The sequence below is a fragment of the Vicugna pacos genome, chromosome 1 (assembly GCF_048564905.1).
Source record: "Vicugna pacos chromosome 1, VicPac4, whole genome shotgun sequence".
Lineage (NCBI taxonomy): Eukaryota > Metazoa > Chordata > Mammalia > Artiodactyla > Camelidae > Vicugna > Vicugna pacos.
Window position 1 is genome coordinate 112,515,365 of NC_132987.1, and position 12,737 is coordinate 112,528,101.

A 12,737-nucleotide genomic window follows, 5' to 3' on the forward strand; every position below is an offset into this window, starting at 1 on the left:
TTTTATAAGCCGGTGACAAAAAAGAGACGTAGTGCACCACCTCACCCACTCACCCAGCAAGGACCCACCGCCCAGGAGCAGGGACCAGTCCTCATGCTCCAATCGGCTTCACTTCTTCAAAACAAGCAGCCTCTCGCTCCGCGCTGGGGCCCACAGCTCCGGTGCAGGCTCTCCAATTACCTTGCCCTTTCAGAGCCGGGATGCTAGGAGCCCGAAGCACACTACTCACTGCCCCCGGGGCCAAGAGACAGCTTGGGGCAACTGCCAAGATGCCGGGGGTATCAATTCCCAGTTTAAAAACATCGGGAACTTTCAAAGCACTGCCCCTGCTCTCACAGTGAATGTTTCCGGGACACAGACAGGTCTGTTCTTAAATCAGAATCTTAATTACTCTGAAGTGCTGAAGGCATTTCCATAAACAATAATTAAATCATGGTAGTAATCAAGGGAGGATAATGACCGCAGTATAGGACAGAACAGCTCAACAGTCTTAATGGAAAAGAAATTAGACTGTTTTTTCTCAAAGGAAGAGAATGAGAACGTGAGTCTGACGTAGGATGAGGATGGCAAAGTCTGGGGGCTTAACCACTTTGGTCTCATAAACAGTTAATTACGGTTTGAAAATGTAAAACCTAACAGGATATTCCGATCGCCACAAAAATGAGTGCTTTGTGCTCAAATCTTCGCTGAGAGGCAACGGAGCAGAATGAACCAAGCCACAAACTAATTTTGATCTGCACGAGATCTGAAAAGGTGTTGTGCCTGCATCTCTGCACATCTAACTCAGTCAATTCTAAGTTACAGCTTTCAGAGTTCACCTTCATCACAAAATAGATACTAAGTGAGACACTAAAAGATGGACATAGCCAGACATGGAAACCAGCAAAGGAGACAGAAAGACAAACGCTGTATGATTTCATTTCTCTGTGGAATGTAAGAATGTCAAAGTCATAGAGCCAGAGAGCAGAATGGTGGTTGTCAGACGCTGGTGGCTTGGGGGAAACAGGGAGACACACGTTGGTCAAAGTGTACAAATTTCCAGTTACAGATGAGTAAGTTCTGGGGACCTGACATACAGCATGATGACTCTAGTTAATTACACTATATTGTACACTTGAAATTTGCTAGGAAAGTAGATTGTAAGTGTTCTCATCCCCCCCCTAAAAAAAGAAAGAATGAAAGAAAGAAAGAAAGAAAGAAAGAAAGAAAGAAAGAAAGAAAGAAAGAAAGAAAGAAAGAACTAATTGTGTGAATAACGAATGTGTTAATTAACTAGAATGTGGTAAACAGTTCACAAAATATACATACAAATTCATCACATTGTACACCTTAAAAAACAAAACTCCACAAAGAGTACACTGCACAAAGAGTTAGAAAAAGAGTAGCTTGGTAGGGGAGAAACCTGGCAAATACTACCTCAGCCAAGTGCTCAAAGTTAACTGGGTGCCAGACATATGGGAAATTTCTCTAATATCTTTGCAACATTTATGTTCTTCTAAAGCTGTTCTAATCACCTCTACAGCCCTGCACTCTACCAGCTGAGCTATTGAAGGGTGCTCTAAAGCTGTTCTAAAATTAAAAGTATATTAGAGAAAGGAAGAAAGGAAGGAAGGAAGGAAGGAAGGAAGGAAGGAAGGAAGGAAGGAAGGAAGGAAGAACAAGTGGGAAGTAAGGAGGAAGACAGTAGCAGGAAATGGTTAAGCAAATTTCTCAGAATCAACTGCCTTTGCAATGGAGTTTAGACCCCTGGGATTTAGAGGGACTTAAGGGAATCAAAGAAACCACAGATGTGGCTCAGATGTAGACCCTGTGACTGACGACGACTGATGCCACCACCTTGCTACCAGCTGTTCTGCCTGTTAACCCGACATAGATGGTCATTGAGGACCCAGATCCAGTAGGTAAAAGTCCTCGGTACAAACAAGAGACCATCATCATCAACCCACGCTTCTCCCTGGCAGGGACATTTACCTAAATCTGGCCATGACTGATTATTCAGTAACCATGGGTAGCGGGAGATGAGGATTCTGTGTGAATTTCCCCAACATCTGGATTCATTTTCACATCTCAGTCTTTCTCTGGAAGAAGTGACAAAACCAGCTACAAACTCGCTTCCAAAATGAAGAAAGGCAAGCTGCTTCCCTGTAAGACAGGGGCAGATAAGCTACATGGGGAGCCTCCTGAGTTCACAAGAGAAAGACTTCAGAACAAAGAAGGAGGGAATGGACTCCAGGCAATCTAGAACCGGAAGGAACCTTACACAGCCATCCCATTGGTTAATGCCTGGGGCTGCTGAGTCCCAGCAAGTCCCAAGCCTGGTGGGCGGCAAACCGGAGGTTGGAACCCGAGCTTCCTGCCACCTTCTCCACTCTTAACGTGAAGGCTCAGCGGCATGCAGTGCCCGATCAGACCCGTCTCGGTAGTCAACGCCTACACAGTCAACTCAGTCAATGCTGAATGATTGTTCATCTGTTTGCCTTGACTTTCCTGGCAAAGAGCTCACACTCAAAAGCAGTGGCAAGGGGGAGGAGCAGATGAAAGAAGATGAGAGAAGCAGAGGCAGAGACCGGAAGGCATGTCTCTGAACCGTCCACTCCATCCACACAGAGCATGACCCCCTCTACAGAATGCCCTGACGTCCCTCCTGAACCTAAGGGTTAAGGCCTCAATAGACACTCACCTCTTTGTCGGACCTGAACATCTGCTCATGCCTAATGACGTCACAACCTCACGATGGCCCAGGCTGTGTGTGTTCAGCTCTGGGATGGCCACTAACCTGAGCAAAGAAGTGACTCCTCCAGGTTCCAGGTCCGCTGGCCCCAGCTGAGCCAGCATGCTTCTGGAGCATGCAACCCAGCGTAACCATTGGGGAATGCTCCCCATCTGTGACCCAAGCTGGCTCCACCTCGTCTCCACAAGTGGTCGAGCAGGCTCAGTGGTGCACAGCACCCAACACTGACATGTGGCCCAGCCTGTTGGGAAACAGATCCCGGCTGCCCAGACCCAGCCCCTATTTGGTCATGAAGCTTGGGATGTCCCAGATACTCAGGAACCTGTGCTTCAGCATCCTGGGAAATGATGTCCACCCAGCCAGAGGTCATCACTCAACCCCCGAATGGTCAAAAGGGACTCCGTGTTCTCTACATCAGCCACCCCCATCTTTAGAGCAGGAAAGAGTTATCCACAGTAGGGCTTTCTTATCCAGATGCCTAAGTGCCACAGGAGAAATACAAGTTTACAGGTCTCAGAATCTCTAGAACAAACCAAAGCCAGATACACTGATGCAGAGGCTCTAGGCTCACACACTGAAAGCCCGCTCTGAGGCCGCATCCTCACTGCCCATCCTTCGCAAATGCCAGGGTGCATACCATTGTGATGGGGTTCCCAACAGCTCAGAAGAAAGAAAGCATCACTGGGATGCAAACGTTCCTGGTGCATCTTTCCGAAGGGCTCCTCCTCTTACCCACCTCTGCCTCAAGGACACATCACACCTGAGAAATCTGACGTGCCCCACACTCAAAGCCCCTGTGAACCACCCCACTCTTCCAGCAGCAAGAAACCCAGATGACCAACCCCAGGGAAGAGCCCCCCAAAACCCAGCAGTCTTCAAAGTATGTTCCATCTTATCTAGTTAGACGTCTTAGCATGTGACCAGTCCTAGAATATTTAACCAAATACTGAAACTCACACCAAAAGTCAGAGGACAGCAAGGGAGATGGTAAGATCCTCACTAGACAGAGGATTAACACCCAACAAGGCGCATGATCTGTCCAGAGATTTCCTGAAAACAGCTCAAAATAAACTCCCCAGGTTTGAACCACTCCACTGAAGAGGCTTCCGATTATAAACAACATTCATGGGCTAGAAGATGCTCTGAAACCCTGCTCTCTCTGGACAAATCCTCCCAAGCCAGATTTTTAGAGCACTCACCAGTTTCCATTGCATTGGCAGTTTCCCAGCATGAACGTATGCACTTTCCTATCGGATGCACAAGTGGCCAGCTGTCGCCCAGAACATTCAACAGCTGCCAGGCAAGAGTTTTCTTAGTCATTTTAGCTGGGCAACAAATGCTGAAATGAGCTCTGGTCTAAAACGGAGGAGGCAAGAAGCAAATTCAAAGCCTGTTTTCACTGCCTTGAAAACTAGGGGATCACCCAGCCCGAATGTGGGCTAAGGACACACGGTACCAAGGCTCAAGACGTTTCCACGGGGGACTTATAGAAATGGCCTGAGGAACAGGTTTGCTGTGCACATGATGTATGAACACAATTTTGAAGTGGTAATTAGCCACAAAGTTCAAGGGCCCTGGGACAGTTCGGGGACCAGTGGGATCAACTGGCCACTTGTAGCTCCAAGTCGAATGCGATTAGAAGCTGCTATGCCGTTCACTTTGTCTAATTTCCCTGATGAATTCAGCTTTGCTTTAACATCCCTGTATAGAGAAGGTAAATACTGCAGATGAAAGGGCACTGAATTCCAGTGAGGTGAGGAGATTTTGACCTGCACAAGCCTTGAACTGGAATAATTTCTGCCTTGTTAAATTCTAAACTGTTCTCCCTCAGGTTTATGATCTTCTCCTCATCTGAAAATTCTAAGTACCTGCCTCCCCAGTGCATGCACGCACACGAAGACTGTCTTTGGTTCCCAATGTTCTCTTCTCTGTATGCTCAACACACTCCTCAGCAGCCTCAGGACAGCAAATATCAACTCTAGGCAAGTTATTGTGAACCAGTCCATGCCTTGGTTTCCTCATCTGCATAAGGCAGGTAGCAACAATGTCTACTTTGATAAGATGCTATGAGACTGAAGTAACTCAACACAGATTTCTAGAACTGTGCCGAGCCCACAGTACCTGTTCATGAGTGTTACTTGTAATGACAGCCATGCCCATCCTCAGCCTTTCTTACATCTCAGCCCCAGGAGAGAAGACACCACTTGACCTCACTCACTACCTTTCTGCTCTAACATGGAAGAAAGGTCATCGCCCAGGAACTTGGGAAACACAAGGTCTCGTGGGAAAAACAGAGGCAGACCAAGGCTGGTGTGAGCCAAGGCAATTATTTTTTTAATTATTTTCACATTCAGAAAAGTGCACGATGAATTAAGAAAATGATGCTTTCTTGCTGAAAGTGAGGAGCTGCTGGGCACTGCTGCTAATAATCGCCATCCTTGATTTACAGACATATCATAGGATCAGTTTCCATCACTGCACGGCTCTTCTGTTTCCCCTCTCTCTCTGCACAAATGTCCAGTGTCTTTTTGAATTTTTGATTCTGAAGTTTGTAAATTCTGCCTCCGGGGCCTCCCACTCTTAGCTCCTCTGTACGTGGCCCAGCTCGTTCGAGGCATTTCTAGAAACTGGCTCTATTTCCCTCTTCTTCCTTTTCCGAGGCAAAAATCTCCATGCCCTTTTAAGTTTCAGACTCCCAGTTCCATCCCTTCTAATGATTCCCAATGGGAGAGACTCAAGCTCTCTTTTAGTTTCAGAACTAAAGTTCTGACTGCTGCTAAAAGGGGACTCGGAAGAAAGTTGGCAAATGCTTGAAATGTGGCTTCAGGTAACTCCAGACTGGAGAGCACTCAGGGTCTGAGTTAATGAATCATCTTCTCTCCTTTCATCTGTTTTCCTAGGTGCGTGCCTCAAACCTGTTGTCACCCTTCCTCAGGATAGATCACACCCCCCGGTCCCTGTTCTGCTTTTCTGAGTGCCACATCCCCGGTTCAGCGACAAACTCCCCAGCTCCCTTCCTTCCATCAGTCCCTCCTGCACATCACTGTGGGGTCAGGTCTCCCAGGAGCTGGGTGGAGGGCTCCTGAGACCGTCCATCAGGCCATCCCTCAACACCAGCCTGAGCACTGGCTCTTCGGATGCACCCAGTCACCAGTGAAACTGAAGAACTCATTTCAGTGTATGTTCCCAACTTTTCTTGCTTCCAGGAATCCTGATCCTTCAAGGCTCAGTTCAAGTCCCTCTTCCCTAAGCTAGAAGCCTTCTCGTGCCTTCCTCCAATCACCATGCCAACTTCTCTGCTGCATCTCAACCATAGAGGGCCACTCCCATCTCCCCTTCAAATCCTGACTCAAGTCTGCCCTCTCCAGGGGGCCAACCTGATCAGCTGATCTTCCTCACCTCGCTCTCCCACGCAGCAGGCCACGTGCTTGTGGTGCTAAGTGTTTCTGCACACCCACACCCACCTCAACCCAACCAGCTCCCTGAGCTCAGGGATCTTTTCCTGACGCATCCCAAGTGCCAAGAATAGTGCCTGGCATGGCGTAGGCACTCCAAAAAAAAAACATCAAACATTGTTGAACAACTTAACGGCTGCTCATTTTCCACCCTCCTCTCAAAACAAGAAAACCGTGCCTCAGGGAATACATTTCCATTTGATTTAAAGTTCTAGTCATTTCCAGGCTCCTGAGCTCACACTCAACTCCTGATGAAGTCACCGAAGAGTCCCGACTGGAAAGCCTGGCTGCAACCCTCGAGCCATCCAGGTTTATCATGTCTTTTACGGAGACAACCAGAATTCATCCACAAGGCTTTTTCTTTAAGCTTTTGAAAAGTAGAGAAAGTGAGAAAGACATATTGGGCTGTTTCATGGCCCAGACTAGATATTCTGTCCCTGGGCCCCAGTGGCAGAGTGAAAAGCCTGTGGGAGTTTCCTAAGTTGGGCCCTGGCCTCCTGGGAGATGCTCTCAGGGCTGCACAGCAGGCTGGCTGGGGGGGGAGGGGAGGTTCCACTCCCGCTCCCAGCCCTTTGCCCTCCTCAGTCACGCTAGGAAACCCGCATCACACGTTACCATGGGACACAATGTGCCCCGAGGGGCACAGACTCTCCTCTCTTTATGCACTAAACTCAGCATGTGATTTCCAAAAGCTTGAAATTTCTCCAACCTGTATTAGCATAAATGAGCAGCTCTCCAAGTGTGGACCAGGGGTCCTTAATTAATTTCAGGGGGGCCCTAAGGCCCTCCTTTTTCCAACCACCTGTTCGATCCTAGGTTTGCCTCCTACAGTCCAGCCAAAACAGCTTACCACAAGGGAGTGAATGCAGAAGCCGATATGAGACTTTAGGGTCTTCTGGGAAGCCAGAAATTGTAGAGATTTGGAAAAAAACAAACTCTTTTTTTTTAATTTTAGAAAATAAATTTTTAAAAATAAACTTATTTATGTGAACATGTAATGGATTTATTGACGTTATCTTAAGATGAATTAGCAAGCATTTTTTCATATTTCTGTCTCAATTTCTCATGTGATAAATATTTATAGATGTAACTCACATGAACAGAAGCCCTTCAGCATCTGTAACACTTTTTAAGAGTATAAACGAGTCTGAGAATCGCTGATATAAGCCATCTCTCAGCCACCTACTCACCCTCTCCCTCCCTAAAAGTCTTGGCAAAAGAGATAGATATTCATGTTGAAAATGGATGGGCTGGTTTTCAAAACAAGTATCTCATTGCTTAAGTTACATGCCAGAAAAAGAAAGATTAAAAGGAAAGCAAAAAAGAAGAATCAAACAGGAGAAGGGAAGGAAGAGATGTTATTTTTAGAAGTGGGTTTTATATGAAAATATTTTGTTTCATGAAGAATTAACCTGAGGTTCTTAACCAAGTGTTTCTCGATGGACCTTGGAGGACCCAAGGATTCCCTACATGACAGGCAGAAGGGTGGTCCTTAAAAGGTGTTGATCCTAAAAAATCCACGTTTTTCATCTGACTCTCAAAGGAATCTGTGACCAAAGGTTAAGAAGTTCTGGGATGTTGATGTGTGTTCTCAGCTCAGGGAACATACTCACCCCTGAGCCATTTAAGCCAAGTGTAAAACAAAACAAAATTTTAAAACTCAACACAGTGTTTGTAGGAACTCACGATCTTCTGACAAGGCTGCCCTCTTTATCTCACTGAAATCACCAACTCTGTCACTCATTTAAGCAAGAGTCACCAGGAATGACACCTTCTAAAGTTGTCTCTGGTCACATCTTTCGGGAGCCACTGTTTCGGGCCACAGTAGAGGCCAGTTACTATTTTTTTCCACTAACCTTTGCTTTTCTTTTGTTGGCTTCTGTACCAGAATTGAGGGCTTTGATGTCAAAATCTGAGGGCACATGAACTGGAACCTGTTTGAACGTGGGCAGGTAGTGTGATGTGGGTTTGCTTCTGAAGAATGAACCCTGGCCTGTGGATCGGAAGACCTGGGTTTTAATCCAGTTGTGAGACCTTGTCAGCGAATCCCTGAAAAGCAATGGGGCTGTAGAGAGAGATGATGGGTGAGCTGGCAACTGGAAATCAGGCGGAAATGAATCCCCGCAGTGGCCCTTGGGGGCCTGGAGCTCGGCCTTCCCTCCGTCCCACTTCGTGCTACAGCGTGAGGAAGGTGTCAGAAACTAGACCAACACACCAACTTCATCACCAGCACCGCATCCCCGAGAGGAGCTCGGAGAGGGCCTCTGGCCCCCCTCCCAAGGCGGCGACCCCCGAGACGGTCTCAGCACAGAGGCTCCCTTTCGTTTATCTCCAGGTGGATGAATGAAGCTCTCCTCACAAGTTATGCACAAACGCTCTGAGCCAAAGCTTCCCTTTGAAATATAGGACCTGGCTCCAAGACCCTCCATCAGGTGGTACTTTTCTCTCTCCACCTCACCTGCTGGTGGTCTTAGAGACACAGAAGACCTGAGCTCCAGAATATTAAGACAAACCTCACCATCACATTACTTACAGAGCACCTATCACATGCAATACTGTGCCAGGAGATTTACATCCCTGCCCGTGTGGAGCCGTGACATTAACTTCATTCAAGAGTCACTGATACCCTTCCAGGTTACACAGCCAACAAGTAACAGGGTCCAAACTTGCAAGCTCAGACCTGCTGGACTTCAGAACTTCTTTTTTGCATGAAACCAGGCTGCCCCCTCTGTCCATTAACCATGGGAAGACTGAGAGAATAAAGTTCAGGCCAAAAACACCCAATGAGGTTATCAATTAAATCAAAGGTCAGGGTGGAGGATACAGCTCAGTGGTAGAGAGCGGGCTTAGCACACACAAGGTCCTGGGTTCAGTCCCCTGTGCCTCCATTTAAAAAAGTGAAAAAGTCAATAAATAAAATTAATTACCTACCCCTCCTCCGCTCACCAAAAAAAAAAAAATCAAGGGGCAATCTACTCGATATTTGACAGAAGTCAATACAAGAAAAGAGATACAGGTAAACTCTCCCCACAGATGACAACCAGACTGACCCACAAGATGAACCTGTATGCACAGTGCACGCACACACACTTAAATATACTGAACTCAACACATAGAATTCCTCAGCACTGACTGTGTGGCAGACACATAAAACGTGTCACTTTTTAAAACCTAAATGTGAACTCTGGTGCCTTCCTGTTTCAGTAACACGTCCAACTCCTGAACAAACACAAAAGGTAGGAAGAATGGCCAAAAACTCTTTTTTGATCATTTTCAAATAAAAAGATGTTGTTCATGTTATTTCAGATACAATATATTGTCTCCCAGGCCCAGAGGCCGTGCCTTTGGGCCAGCTGCCTGCCAGGAACTCTTTTCTGGGGAGTGACACTGCTGACAGGGCTGTTACAAATTCGACTGCATCACCAGGGCAGACGAGGAGACTCTCACATCCACGGTCCAAACTCACTGCAGAGGTCCCCTGGGTCAGAAACTTCAACCAAAATTTAAAAAAAAAAAACAACAAAAAAAAACCTTTTCAAGGAAGCCTTCACACCCACTGCCTCTTAAAATACACTGTTTGGAACATAGTGGGTTCTCAAGAAATCGCGTTGGATGAACACGCCAAACTTAGACTAGGAAGCGTGGGTGGATGGGTAGTGTTGTGCATAATTCTGGGGTTTGTTTCAAGTCATTAAAGATCCTCGCTCAACATGTAAAATCGAGACAAAAATAATACTTCCGTTCACTTTACAGACTCTGCGAAAGGCTTCTACACGTGGAATCCCATGTGGCTCTCTTAATGGTCCTGACAGAGGCTGGTGTCACTCACCCTGGACAGAGAAGCAGCCTGCGATGGAGTGACTTGCCCAAGGTCACCAGTCAGTAAGGAGTGAGCCAGGATGCAAATGAACTTCTTAAGATTCCTCCTGTGCTGCACTTTGCATTACATTAAGCTACCACGGTGCTTTATGAGGCACCACACTGAGATGATCTCACTCCCATACATTAACCATGTTGGAAGGCGACAAGCCAAAGAACGGAAATGTCATACAACAATTACACGTGAGAACTTTCAGGGGTAACAGCATTGCCCCTCTTCTGGGGGTAGCCATGACTCAAAGGCTCACACCCCCATGGGCGAGTTAGGGGCTGGGAGGAGCAGAGAGCCAGCTGTCCCCAGTGCTGGGGATGTGGAGACAGGGAGCCAGGGTACCACGGGGCACCCCTCTCAAATCTTACACAGAATGTGTGCCAACTTAGCACTGTGCCAGGTAAAAGAGCCAGCCACAGGCGAGGTTGCTTTTCCAACAGTCTGTGTCAATGTACCCGGCTCTAACTTGCGAGGGCCAGTAAACCATCTCTTTGAATCGGGCCTGTAATGCCAATCTGGCGACATCCTCAAGACACAGTCTGCAGTGTCCTTCAGATGACCCTTTAATAGGTCACCTACCTCACCCACGTCCTGACGGGTCAGGTTGCCAGTGCAGGAAGAGTCCGCACAGAGCAGGCAGAGGGACCACAGAGGGGGGTTATTCAGTCATTTCTATCCTTATAATCTCGCTTCAGAAAAGAGATGGGTAAAAATTCAAGTCAGGCTTCTAGATGCAATATTCAAGCTCATCTTCCGAAAATCACAGAAATCAGCCTTTTTAGTAAGTGTGTTTCTAAAACACAAGATTTGATATAAAAACACCAAATTACCCTGGGTCCTCAACTAACACCATTAATAATAATGAAAACCATAGCAGCTTACAGAGTCTCCCCTGCTCGCAGCTTCCATTTTCTCAAAAAAATGTATTATTATCCCCATGGGACAGATGAAGAAATTAAGGCTTCAAGAGACTTAAAATGTTTGCCCAAAGTTACTCAGGTAAGAAGAGGTGAGCCAGGTCCTGGCTTGGACACCATCAGCAAAACCTGTCCTCCAATGGATGAAGTGGGAGGCGTGGGGGGTGGGGGGGCGGGGTGGGGGAGTCGTTTCATCCATACATGGGAACATTATTCAGCCTTAAAAAGGGAAGGGACTTCTGCCACATGCTACAACATGTGAACCTGGAGGATACTAACGTAAGTGAAGGACGCCAGTCACAAAAAGACAAATATGGCATGAGTCCACTTTGATGAGGTCTCTAGAGTGGTCACATTCTTTGAGACAGAAAGTGGAATGTGCTGGCCAGGGGCTGGGGAGAGGGGGTATGGGAGGATTGTTTAATGGGTACAGAGCCTCAGTTCTACAAGATGAAAAGCGTTCTGCAGATGACGGGTGGTCGTGGCTGCCCAACACAGTGACTGTTCGTAACACCCCTCAACTGCACTTTTAAAAAAAAATGAACAAGATGGTAAATGTTATGTGTACTTTTACCACAATTAAAATATGTGTTTAAAAAGCAAAGTAAAAGGTCAAACACAGACCCCTTTAACCTACAGAAACCCAGAGGAATACACAGTAAAATCTGATGATTCTAATACAGAAATCTAGAGTGAAAAAAAAAAAAACTGTATCCCCAGATGACTTGTATATGGAAATTCAAAATTCCAAAATAAAATGAGAAACCTGAGATTTTTGAAAACTGAAAAAAAATTTTGTAAATTTAAAAAACCCTGCTCTCGGGCAGGAACACAGACGATCTAGTGCCAGTTTTCTTTGCCCCCTCCCCAGGTGCTCCACCATCTGCCCATTCTATTTAGACACCCTTCCCAAGCGAATTTACCCTTGAAATCCCCATTTGACTTGCACTGAAACAAGACCAGAAGGTGCAACACCGAGCCCTGCTGGCCAGGTCGGAGTGCACCTGCTGTTTTCCAGCTGACCTCGGTGGTGGTCACTGGTCACCCGGGTGGCTGAGACACCTTCCGAGGCAAGTGGGCCCCGTCTGGATCCCTGATCAGAAACACCATCCGGCAAACTACCAACCTGTCCTCAACACAGGCCAGGACTCCTGGAACTTCACTACAGGGAACAGCAGGACCAGCAAAGGACCAAGGCACGTAGGACGACTTGACTTACCATCCTCATGTTAATTACCATGACTAATTAAGGGAACGGGTCCTCCTTTCGTTAGTAAGACTCGTTTTAAAGCTTCGAAAAAAATGTTTTCATACCCAGGCTCTCATAACCTAGACCCCGTAGCAAGCAAATCGAGCATCTTTCCCTCATTGTCCAGAAGAGCAACTAGAAGTCAGGGTTTGCCCAAGGTCAAGAACTAGTTGGCTGCAAAGGACGAACTGGAACCCACCCATGTTATTCCTTCCGCAACACCTCCCTCCAGAGAGAGGGCTGGCCGGCATTTCAAGAAACAGGAAATTGAAATGGCTCCTGGTAAGGCAGTTAGCCTGCCAACCCCTGAGAGAAGCTGACATATGACCAGAGCCCGCCCTGAATCAAAAAAGCCTCCTCCAACGGGCTGCCGACTAACCTCTTCCCACCTGTGGCACCGAAGAAATAAACGCCAAGAGTCCACACCCCACCATCCCCATCTGTCCACGGATAGGACCACGTTAGAAAGGAAGCTTAGAATAAGCAAGATGCTGCTGAAGGGCTGAGTCGGACA

General features: G+C 47.0%; 1 protein-coding gene across 15 annotated transcripts in view; it reads right to left on the minus strand.

Annotated features, from left to right (window-relative positions):
• TIAM1 (TIAM Rac1 associated GEF 1) overlaps positions 1–12,737 on the minus strand; it is a 354,254-nt gene that overhangs the window by 114,928 nt on the left and 226,589 nt on the right. The window lies entirely within an intron of this gene.